Here is a 13,868-nt window from a genome sequence, read left to right as displayed (position 1 = left end):
CTGTACTGACCACCATAATAAACCTGAGACCTAGTAACAGACCCTAGTACTGTACTGACCACCATAATAAACCTGAGACCTAGTGACAGACCCTAGTACTGTACTGACCACCATAATAACCCTGAGACCTAGTCCAGCTGTAGTGACAGACCCTAGTACTGTACTGACCACCATAATAAACCTGAGACCTAGTCCAGCTGTAGTGACAGACCCTAGTACTGTACTGACCACCATAATAAACCTGAAACCTAGTGACAGACCCTAGTACTGTACTGACCACCATAATAAACCTGAGACCTAGTGACAGACCCTAGTACTGTACTGACCATCGCAATAAACCTGAGACCTAGTCCAGCTGTAGTGACAGACCCTAGTACTGTACTGACCACCACAAACCTGAGACCTAGTCCAGCTGTAGTGACAGACCCTAGTACTGTACTGACCACCACAAACCTGAGACCTAGTGACAGACCCTAGTACTGTACTGACCACCATAATAAACCTGAGACCTAGTCCAGCTGTAGTGACAGACCCTAGTACTGTACTGACCACCACAAACCTGAGACCTAGTCCAGCTGTAGTGACAGACCCTAGTACTGTACTGACCACCATAATAAACCTGAGAACCTAGTCCAGCTGTAGTGACAGGCCCTAGTACTGTACTGACCACCACAATAAACCTGAGGCCTAGTGACAGACCCTAGTACTGTACTGACCACCACAATAAACCTGAGACCTAGTGACAGACCATAGTACTGTACTGACCACCATAATAAACCTGAGACCTAGTGACAGACCCTAGTACTGTACTGACCACCATAATAAACCTGAGGCCTAGTGACAGACCCTAATACTGTACTGACCACCACAATAAACCTGAGACCTAGTGACAGACCCTAGTACTGTACTGACCACCATAATAAACCTGAGACCTAGTCCAGCTGTAGTCACAGACCCTAGTACTGTATTGACCACCATAATAAACCTGAGACCTAGTGACAGACCCTAGTACTGTACTGACCACCACAATAAACCTGAGACCTAGTGACAGACCCTAGTACTGTACTGACCACCATAATAAACCTGAGACCTAGTCCAGCTGTAGTGACAGACCCTAGTACTGTACTGACCCCCATAATAAACCTGAGACCTAGTCCAGCTGTAGTGACAGACCCTAGTACTGTACTGACCACCATAATAAACCTGATACCTAGTCCAGCTGTAGTGACAGACCCTAGTACTGTACTGACCACCACAAACCTGAGACCTAGTCCAGCTGTAGTGACAGACCCTAGTACTGTACTGACCACCATAATAAACCTGAGACCTAGTCCAGCTGTAGTGACAGACCCTAGTACTGTACTGACCACCATAATAAACCTGAGACCTAGTGACAGACCCTAGTACTATACTGACCACCACAATAAACCTGAGACCTAGTGACAGACCCTAGTACTGTACTGACCACCATAATAAACCTGAGACCTAGTCCAGCTGTAGTGACAGACCCTAGTACTGTACTGACCACCATAATAAACCTGAGACCTAGTGACAGACCCTAGTACTGTACTGACCATCACAATAAACCTGAGACCTAGTGACAGACCCTAGTACTGTACTGACCACCATAATAAACCTGAGACCTAGTCCAGCTGTAGTGACAGACCCTAGTACTGTACTGACCCCCATAATAACCCTGAGATCTAGTCCAGCTGTAGTAACAGACCCTAGTACTGTACTGACCGCCATAATAAACCGGAGACCTAGTGACAGACCCTAGTACTGTACTGACCCCCATAATAAACCTGAGACCTAGTCCAGCTGTAGTCACAGACCCTAGTACTGTACTGACCACTGTAATAAACCTGAGACCTAGTAACAGATCCTAGTACTGTACTGACCACCATAATAAACCTGAGACCTAGTGACAGACCCTACTACTGAACTGACCACCATAATAAACCTGAGACCTAGTCCAGCTGTAGTGACAGACCCTAGTACTGTACTGACCACCACAAACCTGAGACCTAGTCCAGCTGTAGTGACAGACCCTAGTACTGTACTGACCCTCATAATAAACCTGAGACCTAGTGACAGACCCAAGTACTGTACTGACCACCATAATAAACCTGAGACCTAGTAACAGACCTTAGTACTGTACTGACCACCATAATAAACCTGAGACCTAGTCCAGCTGTAGTGACAGACCCTAGTACTGTACTGACCACCATAATAAACCTGATACCTGGTCCAGCTGTAGTGACAGACCCTAGTACTGTACTGACCACCACAAACCTGAGACCTAGTCCAGCTGTAGTGACAGACCCTAGTACTGTACTGACCCCCATAATAAACCTGAGACCTAGTGACAGACCCTAGTACTGTACTGACCACCATAATAAACCTGAGACCTAGTGACAGACCCAGCTGTACTGACCACCATAATAAACCTGAGACCTAGTCCAGCTGAGTGACAGACCCTAGTACTGTACTGACCACCATAATAAACCTGAGACCTAGTCCAGCTGTGACAGACCCTAGTACTGTACTGACCACCATAATAAACCTGAGACCTAGTCCAGCTGTAGTGACAGACCCTAGTACTGTACTGACCACCATAATAAACCTGAGACCTAGTCCAGCTGTAGTGACAGACCCTAGTACTGTACTGACCACCATAATAAACCTGAGACCTAGTCCAGCTGTAGTGACAGACCCTAGTACTGTACTGACCCCCATAATAAACCTGAGACCTAGTCCAGCTGTAGTAACAGACCCTAGTACTGTACTGACCACCATAATAAACCTGAGACCTAGTGACAGACCCTAGTACTGTACTGACCACCATAATAAACCTGAGACCTAGTCCAGCTGTAGTGACAGACCCTAGTACTGTACTGACCCCCATAATAAACCTGAGACCTAGTCCAGCTGTAGTGACAGACCCTAGTACTGTACTGACCACCATAATAAACCTGAGACCTAGTCCAGCTGTAGTGACAGACCCTAGTACTGTACTGACCCCCATAATAAACCTGAGACCTAGTCCAGCTGTAGTGACAGACCCTAGTACTGTACTGACCCTCATAATAAACCTGAGACCTAGTGACAGACCCAAGTACTGTACTGACCACCATAATAAACCTGAGACCTAGTGACAGGCCCTAGTACTGTACTGACCACCATAATAAACCTGAGACCTAGTGACAGACCCTAGTACTGTACTGACCACCATAATAAACCTGAGACCTAGTCCAGCTGTAGTGACAGACCCTAGTACTGTACTGACCACCATAATAAACCTGAGACCTAGTCCAGCTGTAGTGACAGACCCTAGTACTGTACTGACCACCATAATAAACCTGAGACCTAGTGACAGACCCTAGTACTGTACTGACCACCATAATAAACCTGAGACCTAGTGACAGACCCTAGTACTGTACTGACCACCATAATAAACCTGAGACCTAGTCCAGCTGTAGTGACAGACCCTAGTACTGTACTGACCACCATAACAAACCTGAGACCTAGTCCAGCTGTAGTGACAGACCCTAGTACTGTACTGACCACCATAACAAACCTGAGACCTAGTGACAGACCCTAGTACTGTACTGACCACCATAATAAACCTGAGACCTAGTCCAGCTGTAGTGACAGACCCTAGTACTGTACTGACCACCACAAACCTGAGACCTAGTCCAGCTGTAGTGACAGACCCTAGTACTGTACTGACCACCATAATAAACCTGAGACCTAGTCCAGCTGTAGTGACAGACCCTAGTACTGTACTGACCACCATAATAAACCTGAGACCTAGTGACAGACCCTAGTACTGTACTGACCACCATAATAAACCTGAAACCTAGTGACAGACCCTAGTACTGTACTGACCACCATAATAAACCTGAGACCTAGTGACAGACCCTAGTACTGTACTGACCACCATAATAAACCTGAGACCTAGTGACAGGTCCTAGTACTGTACTGACCACCATAATAAACCTGAGACCTAGTGACAGACCCTAGTACTGTACTGACCACCATAATAAACCTGAGACCTAGTGACAGACCCTAGTACTGTACTGACCACCACAATAAACCTGAGACCTAGTGACAGACCCTAGTACTGTACTGACCACCATAATAACCCTGAGACCTAGTCCAGCTGTAGTCACAGACCCTAGTACTGTACTGACCACCATAATAAACCTGAGACCTAGTGACAGACCCTAGTACTGTACTGACCACCATAATAAACCTGAGACCTAGTGACAGACCCTAGTACTGTACTGACCACCATAATAAACCTGAGACCTAGTCCAGCTGTAGTGACAGACCCTAGTACTGTACTGACCACCATAATAAACCTGAGACCTAGTCCAGCTGTAGTGACAGACCCTAGTACTGTACTGACCCCATAATAAACCTGAGACCTAGTCCAGCTGTAGTGACAGACCCTAGTACTGTACTGACCACCACAAACCTGAGACCTAGTCCAGCTGTAGTGACAGACCCTAGTACTGTACTGACCACCATAATAAACCTGAGACCTAGTGACAGACCCTAGTACTGTACTGACCACCATAATAAACCTGAGACCTAGTCCAGCTGTAGTGACAGACCCTAGTACTGTACTGACCACCATAATAAACCTGAGACCTAGTCCAGCAGTAGTGACAGACCCTAGTACTGTACTGACCCCATAATAAACCTGAGATCTAGTCCAGCTGTAGTAACAGACCCTAGTACTGTACTGACCACCATAATAAACCTGAGACCTAGTGACAGACCCTAGTACTGTACTGACCCCCATAATAAACCTGAGACCTAGTCCAGCTGTAGTGACAGACCCTAGTACTGTACTGACCACCGTAACAAACCTGAGACCACCATAATAAACCTGAGCTGTAGTGACAGACCCTAGTACTGTACTGACCCCCATAATAAACCTGAGACCTAGTCCAGCTGTAGTGACAGACCCTAGTACTGTACTGACCCCCATAATAAACCTGAGACCTAGTCCAGCTGTAGTGACAGACCCTAGTACTGTACTGACCCTCATAATAAACCTGAGACCTAGTGACAGACCCAAGTACTGTACTGACCACCATAATAAACCTGAGACCTAGTAACAGACCTTAGTACTGTACTGACCACCATAATAAACCTGAGACCTAGTCCAGCTGTAGTGACAGACCCTAGTACTGTACTGACCACCATAATAAACCTGATACCTGGTCCAGCTGTAGTGACAGACCCTAGTACTGTACTGACCACCACAAACCTGAGACCTAGTCCAGCTGTAGTGACAGACCCTAGTACTGTACTGACCCCCATAATAAACCTGAGACCTAGTGACAGACCCTAGTACTGTACTGACCACCATAATAAACCTGAGACCTAGTGACAGACCCTAGTACTGTACTGACCACCATAATAAACCTGAGACCTAGTCCAGCTGTAGTGACAGACCCTAGTACTGTACTGACCCCCATAATAAACCTGAGATCTAGTCCAGCTGTAGTAACAGACCCTAGTACTGTACTGACCACCATAATAAACCTGAGACCTAGTCCAGCTGTAGTGACAGACCCTAGTACTGTACTGACCACCATAATAAACCTGAGACCTAGTCCAGCTGTAGTGACAGACCCTAGTACTGTACTGACCCCATAATAAACCTGAGATCTAGTCCAGCTGTAGTAACAGACCCTAGTACTGTACTGACCACCATAATAAACCTGAGACCTAGTGACAGACCCTAGTACTGTACTGACCACCATAATAAACCTGAGACCTAGTCCAGCTGTAGTGACAGACCCTAGTACTGTACTGACCCCCATAATAAACCTGAGACCTAGTCCAGCTGTAGTGACAGACCCTAGTACTGTACTGACCACCATAATAAACCTGAGACCTAGTCCAGCTGTAGTGACAGACCCTAGTACTGTACTGACCACCATAATAAACCTGATACCTAGTCCAGCTGTAGTGACAGACCCTAGTACTGTACTGACCCCCATAATAAACCTGAGACCTAGTGACAGACCCTAGTATTGTACTGACCACCATAATAAACCTGAGACCTAGTAACAGACCCAGTACTGTACTGACCACCATAATAAACCTGAGACCTAGTGACAGACCCTAGTACTGTACTGACCACCATAATAAACCTGAGACCTAGTCCAGCTGTAGTGACAGACCCTAGTACTGTACTGACCACCATAATAAACCTGAGACCTAGTCCAGCTGTAGTGACAGACCCTAGTACTGTACTGACCACCATAATAAACCTGAGACCTAGTGACAGACCCTAGTACTGTACTGACCACCATAATAAACCTGAGACCTAGTGACAGACCCTAGTACTGTACTGACCCCATAATAAACCTGAGACCTAGTCCAGCTGTAGTGACAGACCCTAGTACTGTACTGACCACCACAAACCTGAGACCTAGTCCAGCTGTAGTGACAGACCCTAGTACTGTACTGACCACCACAAACCTGAGACCTAGTGACAGACCCTAGTACTGTACTGACCACCATAATAAACCTGAGACCTAGTCCAGCTGTAGTGACGGCATAATGCACACAGACAGAGGGGACAAAGACACAACAATGAAGGAAGCCTGTCCTATAGGTCTTTTAGAAGCGTGTGTGTGTGCGTGTGTGTGTGTGTGTGTGTGTGTGTGTGTGTGTGTGTGTGTGTGTGTGTGTGTGTGTGTGTGTGTGTGTGTGTGTGTGTGTGTGTGTGTGTGTGTGTGTGTGTGTGTGTGTGTGTGTGTGTGTGTGTGTGTGTGTGTGTGGGTGCGCCTTTCTGCTGCCTCAGCGTGACACTAGGACAATGTCAGACAGAACGCAGACCCCGCCACCGTCATGGCTTCCATCATCATTGCCAAACATTGGACAGCTGTGATTTATCATTTCTGAACTGATGGTTGATAACATACAGAGCATTCAGAAATGATTCACACCCCTTGACTTTTACAAATGTTGTTGTGTTACAGCCGGAATTTAAAATGTATTAAATTTAGATTTACACAATACCCCATAATGTCAAAGTGGAATTATGTTTTTATAAATTCTTAAAAATTCATTAAGAATGAAACAATTAAATGTCTTGAGTCAATAAATATTTAACCCCTTTGTTATGAAAAGCCTAAATTTGTTCAGGAGTAATTTGCTTAACAAGACACATAATAAATTGGACAGACTTTGTGCAATTATAGAGTTTAAGATTATTTTGGATTGACTACCTTATCTCCTGACCCCACACATACAATTAGTGTTACTGTAAGGTCCTTCAGTCCAGCAGTGAATTTCAAACACAGATTCAACCACAAAGACCAGGGAGGTGTTCCAATGCATCGTAAAGAAGGGCACGTAATAGTAGATGGGTCAAAAAAACAAAAAAATAACATTGAATATCCCTTTGAACATGGTGAAGTTATTTATTTCACTTTGGATGGTGTATCAATACACCCAGTCACTACCAAGATACAGGCGTCCTTACTAACTCAGTTGCCGGAGGGGAAGGAAACCACTCAGGGACTTCACCATGAGGCCAATGGTGACTTTAAAACAGTTACAGATTTTAATGGCCGTGATAGGAGAAAACTGAGGATGGATCAACAAAATTGTAGTTACCCCACAATACTAACCTAAATGACGTGAAATGAAGGAAGCCTGTGCAGAATAAAAAATATTCCAAAACATGCATCCTGTTTGCAACAAGGCACTAAAGGAAAACTGCAAAAAGGTGGCAAAGAAATGAACTTTTTGTCCTGAATACAAAGCTTTATGTTTGGGGCAAATCCAACACAACCCATCACTGAGTACCACTCTTCATATTTTCAAGCATGGTGGTGGCTACATCATGGGTATGCTTGTCATCTGCAAGAACTAGGAAGTTTTTTAGGATACAAAAAAATGGAATAGAGCTAAACACAGGCATCACTACTACACAGGAGCGCCATTTGAAGGTAAATGCGTTTTTTGGCAGAAATGCCTTCTGGAACAAGTGAACTTATATGTGCCTTAATAACAAACGTGTATACCATCTGTGAATACGAATACAATTGTTAAATTACGAGCCTAGTTGGTTTAGACACGGAAAAAGTCAGAAATGTTCCCGCTAGCCATGGTTTGCTGAGATAATGAGTGGGCTGGATATGCCAAGAGATGAGTATGGATTGGTCTGCCATATAGCACAGTTCTGTCTATAATATGAGCTGTTCAGTATGTGTTGGTAATCCATTCTAACGCTGCTTTTTTGATAGATATCACGTAGTAGAACAGCATAAGTGTTGCTCTCCACTTTCTGGAGGACAGAGCTTTAAATTCATGGAATTAGAGAATGATAGCCAAGGAGATGGAGAAAATTCTGGCGTTTGATTGCAAATATGCAGACGGAGTCGAAAAGAGAACACACAGAAGGTACAACTGACAACTGACTAGGTATCCCCCTTACCCTGTCCCTTTCTTGTTTTTAATGTTTTTAATATGCGAGAGACGGGCTACCCCTGGTGGAAAGAGGCTGTATGGCACAAAATTAGTTGCAAATGCATGCCGTACAGTACGTAGTGACACGTCACGATGTAACGTACCGCGTCAGAGGGGTCAGTTTTTTCATCCTTTCTCGAATATTATTAGTCCATTATCACGCAATCAATGCTGAATTGAAACTTAGTTCACACCCCGGATTTTGTTGCCAACACAGTCGCTACAGTCCCATTAGTTTTTATTGCAGCCTCGTTTGAATGCTGTGGTTGCGCAAATTTGTATGGAATGGAGTTAGTCACCTTTACACGTTTCAAATTCTGTTAGAAAGTCGTTTTCATTTCAAGTTAAAGGATACTGTTCGCTAGCTAGCTAACGCTAGATGGCTGGCTGGCTAGCTAACGTTAAGTGTATGATCTGTGTCGTAATATTATTTGTATCTCAGAGCCATTTGCATTGCTAGATTCACGCATGGTAGTAACATTATCAGTTGGGATTATGGTTCGTTATTTAGCTAGCTAGCTTACACGTCTAAACAAAAGACTCCACTATGCAAGCAACTATTTCAATAGAATGTTCATGACGTCACTGCGACAACTGTCGATAGACTATGTCTATGTACTCCGATATCAGAGGACTCTCGTCTGAGTTTGCCAGAATAACAGCCGAATTTATGAACTTGTTGAATACGGCAGTAAACATGGGCAGTAAACATGGGCAGTAAACATGGGCAGTAAACATGGGCAGTAAACATGGGCAGTAAACATGGGCAGTAAACATGGGCAGTAAACATGGGCAGTAAACATGGGCAAAAAAGCGTAATTAAATTGTTGCCAGCAGCACCGTTGCAGTCACCAATGCTCTGATAACATAAAAACATCCCAAACAGCTCTGCTAGGGTGAGTAAAATGAGTGAGCCGTTCTCTCATTTGTGTCAGGAAGTAGCTTGCAAGTTAGCCAACATTAGCTTGGGTGCATGACTGCTGTTGTTAGATCAGAACGCTCAGATCTACCCTACTCAGCCAGAGCATCCAGTGTGCACTCTGAAAGCTCCGAGAGACAAATGCTCTGAATTTAAACGGACAATCTGACAATGCTCTGAGTTTATGAATGCCCAGAGCACGCTCTGGCACTCCAGATTACAATTACAAACAGACCGGTGGTATAAACCAGCCTTTAGTCTTGAAATGTTTGGTTGTTTAGTACATAGCCTCACGTGAATCCTTAAAGAGATGGGTGGTGCTAAAGCTTAAGAGGGTGTGTTGAGTGTAGACAACGAAGAGCTCTGCAGTATGCACCAAAACATTCAAGGGTCATTTTGTCAAAAGTGAGGTTACAAGTTTATCAAATTTCAAAGCAGAATTACTTTCCCATTGTTCCTCAACTGAATTGTATGACATACCGTTTTCTATCTCTGAGTCTCTACTTTTATCCAATGTAAAAATAAAAAAATAAAAAATGTTGCTACATAAGACCGAATCGTGCCGGCCAGTCACAACTGTGGAACAAGTCAAGGGGTATGAATACTTCCTGAAGGGACTGTAGGGTACTCTAGTTATGTTGGTTGCCATTTTGACAGATTTTCCCATTATTTCTCTCAAATCTCAACTACAGTCAGACTGTAGTTCTGTTCCCAAACACTAGAGAATACATTATCTGGGTACGTCTCAAATGGCGCCCTATTCCCTTTATAGTGCACTACTTTGACCAGAGCTACTGTATGGCACCTGGTCAAAAGTAGTGCACCAAATAGGGAATAGGGTGACATCAAATCAAATCAAATGTTATTAGTCACATAGATGTGTTTAGCAGATGTTATTGCGGGTGTAGCGAAATGCCTGTAAAAGCAAACTTTTGGGAGGCAGCCTGGATCTTTATTCAAACAAATTAGACATACTGTAAGACCATATATGGGTTACCCGTGCTAGTTTGTCACCTTAGCTTTGTGGTTACATGTGTACAGGTGTATTTAGTTGGGCCCTGGTTGAAAGTGCCATTACAGCTGCCTTCAATGTCTTACTGTAAAGTCAGAGAAAATATGGGTTGATCATGACAGATTTCAGTCAAATGTTCCATACTAGATATGAGAAGTAGGTTTCTACTCAGGTTTCAGAGTTGTGACTGATGATGAGTAGGTGGAGGAGAAAGAGGGAGAAGAGGAGGAAGAGGAGAAAGAGAAGGAACGGGGGGAGGAAGTGAGTTACCACCACCACAACAACAAACATAGTTGAGACAGGAAGCAGTTCTAAGCATCCACTTCAGTGCAGCTTTAGCAGTGGCTAAAAGGCTAAGAAGCTCAGAATAACTCCCACTTAACCTACACTGCATTATTTCTATTACTACTTAGCCATTCTCTAAATAGGTTGAATGAGGGCAATTGAACTTTACGATATTCCGCTCTTAAAGTTGAATGGCACTAATGTACAATAAAAAAAAGAGACAGTCAAAGGCTTTGGGCAATTGGAGGCTTCAAGATTTCATTTGAGTACCTGCCTGCTCTTTTCCGTTTACATGTGAGACATGGGGAGCTGAATGAGAGAGAGAATTCTATTGAAATTGAGAGAGAGAGACATGGAGAGCTGAGAGAGAGAGTTGAGAAAGGGAGAGTAAGGAGACCTAGGGATGAGAGAGAGAGACAGGAGAGAGAGACATGGAGAGGAGAGAGAGAGAGACATGGAGAGCTGAGAGAGAGAGACATGGAGAGCTGAGAGAGAGAGTTGAGAAAGGGAGAGTAAGGAGACCTAGGGATGAGAGAGAGAGAGAGAGTGAGAAATACAGAGAGAGAGAAAGAAATAGAGAGAGACAGAGATAAAGAGAGCGAGAGAAAGATAGAGTGAGTAGGCCTTGGGATGAGAGAAAGAGAGCGAGACAGACAGAGCGAGTGAGTAGGCCTCGGGACTAGAGGAGAGCGAGAGGACTCTGTCAAGTCTCATTCCCTCTGATTTTAATGGAAATCCCGGAGAAGGCGATAAGATGCTCCCGAATCGGGAACCCGAACCCATTTGGATTTAATTCCAGGCTCTCCAAAGTTTTTAAACTTGAATGTAGCTCCTTTAAGTGCCAGCTGCTGACAACATCGATTTCGCCTTAAGCCCCGGTGTCCGATGTGGTTTGCCTTCCCTTCCAAATTGACAGAGACATCTATTTTCTCCTCTTCTCCCTCTTCTTCTGTCAACGTCCTCCATCACACGAGGAATAATTGAGAATTAAAAAGACAGAGAGAGGAAAGTAGGAGCAGTAAATCTAATTGGCTGTGTTCCCCAACTTCCTCATAGAGGCCCACAAGTTGTAATTTGTGTGGCCGCCAGGGCTGGACTGATGAGGGAGGAAGTCAATGCGGGACGAAGACAGGAAGGTCAGGACATGTCACTGGGTGTCACGCCGCACAAAGACTGACAGAACTCCGTCACACTAAGGCTACAGAGAGATCCATCTGTTTCATAACACCCCTCGTTGTGCGTCAAAGCCCACGGTTTGCCGAAAATGCTTTGTGTCAAGTGTCTAGTGCTCGTCTTACACTCTCTATGATCGTCTCTTCTCCTCTTCAGGGCATTGTCCTACCTCTAATGGTAGACCCTGATGAAGACAGACAGATCTACCTCTAATGGTAGACCCTGATGAAGACAGACAGACCCTGATGAAGACAGACAGATCTACCTCTAATGGTAGACCCTGATGAAGACAGACAGACCCTGATGAAGACAGACAGATCTACCTCTAATGGTAGACCCTGATGAAGACAGACAGACCCTGATGAAGACAGACAGATCTACCTCTAATGGTAGACCCTGATGAAGACAGACAGATCTACCTCTAATGGTAGACCCTGATGAAGACAGACAGATCTACCTCTAAAGGTAGACCCTGATGAAGACAGACAGACCCTGATGAAGACAGACAGATCTACCTCTAATGGTAGACCCTGATGAAGACAGACAGATCTACCTCTAATGGTAGACCCTGATGAAGACAGACAGATCTACCTCTAATGGTAGACCCTGATGAAGACAGACAGATCTACCTCTAAAGGTAGACCCTGATGAAGACAGACAGATCTACCTCTAATGGTAGACCCTGATGAAGACAGACAGACCCTTATGAAGACAGACAGATCTACCTCTAATGGTAGACCCTGATGAAGACAGACAGATCTACATCTAAAGGTAGACCCTGATGAAGACAGACAGACCCTGATGAAGACAGACAGACCCCGATGAAGACAGACAGACCCTGATGAAGACAGACAGACGCTGATGAAGAGAGACAGACCCTGATGAAGACAGACAGACCCTGATGAAGACAGACAGATCTACCTCTTATGGTAGACCCTGATGAAGACAGATAGACCCCGATGAAGACAGACAGACAGACCCCGATGAAGACAGACAGAACCCGATGAAGACAGACAGATCTACCTCTAATGGTAGTCCCCGATGAAGACAGACAGACCCTGATGAAGACAGACAGACCCTGATGAAGATAGACAGATCTACCTCTAAAGGTAGACCCTGATGAAGACCGACAGACCCTTATGAAGACAGACAGACCCTGATGAAGACAGACAGATCTACCTCTAAAGGTAGTCCCCGATGAAGACAGAGAGACCCTGATGAAGACAGACAGACCCTGATGAAGATAGACAGATATACCTCTAATGGTAGACCCTGATGAAGACAGACAGACCCTGATGAAGACAGACAGACCCCGATGAAGACAGACAGACCCTGATGAAGACAGACAGACCCCGATGAAGACAGACAGACCCTGATGAAGACAGACAGACCCTGATGAAGACAGACAGACCCTGATGAAGACAGACAGACCCTGATGAAGACAGACAGACCCCGATGAAGACAGACAGACCCTGATGAAGACAGACAGACCCTGATGAAGACAGACAGACCCTGATGAAGACAGACAGACCCTGATGAAGACCGCTTGTCTAAACATATTTAGTTATTAAATTATTACATCTGAGCTCCTAGATGTGACGCTCTCCTTTTCTTTTTCAAGTGTTCTACTCCACTAGCCTAAACAGGTGTGCATTTCTTTCGACTCCAGATCTACCTCTAAAGGTAGACAAGGTAGACATCTCCTATACAGGAAAGAGATGAAAAAGAAGAAGGGAAGAGGAGAAATAAGAAAAAAAATGCCTTTTTATAGTTAAGTGACGATATACAATGATCTATTACCAGGGATGTTGGAAGTTAATTAAATAGCGGGTGTAGTTACTAAAGCCAGGCTGGGGGCCTGGAGCTGAAAGGAGAGCGGGACACATCTCAGGAACCAGCTAGTGTTCATTTAAAGGTGATCCTGTAACAGCAGGGAGACGGACTCTGAAAGTCTGACAACGCTTGAGTTGTTTA

General features: G+C 44.7%; 1 protein-coding gene across 1 annotated transcript in view; it reads right to left on the bottom strand.

Moving 5' to 3' along the window:
- Positions 1-13,868, bottom strand: part of LOC121846204 (zeta-sarcoglycan-like) — a 105,364-nt gene that overhangs the window by 27,499 nt on the left and 63,997 nt on the right. The gene's annotated exons all lie outside the window — the stretch shown is intronic.

Source organism: Oncorhynchus tshawytscha, linkage group LG03 (assembly GCF_018296145.1).
Source record: "Oncorhynchus tshawytscha isolate Ot180627B linkage group LG03, Otsh_v2.0, whole genome shotgun sequence".
NCBI lineage: Eukaryota > Metazoa > Chordata > Actinopteri > Salmoniformes > Salmonidae > Oncorhynchus > Oncorhynchus tshawytscha.
The sequence above is the reverse complement of the archived record's forward strand: the minus strand, read 5'-3'. Positions and strand labels throughout refer to the sequence as shown.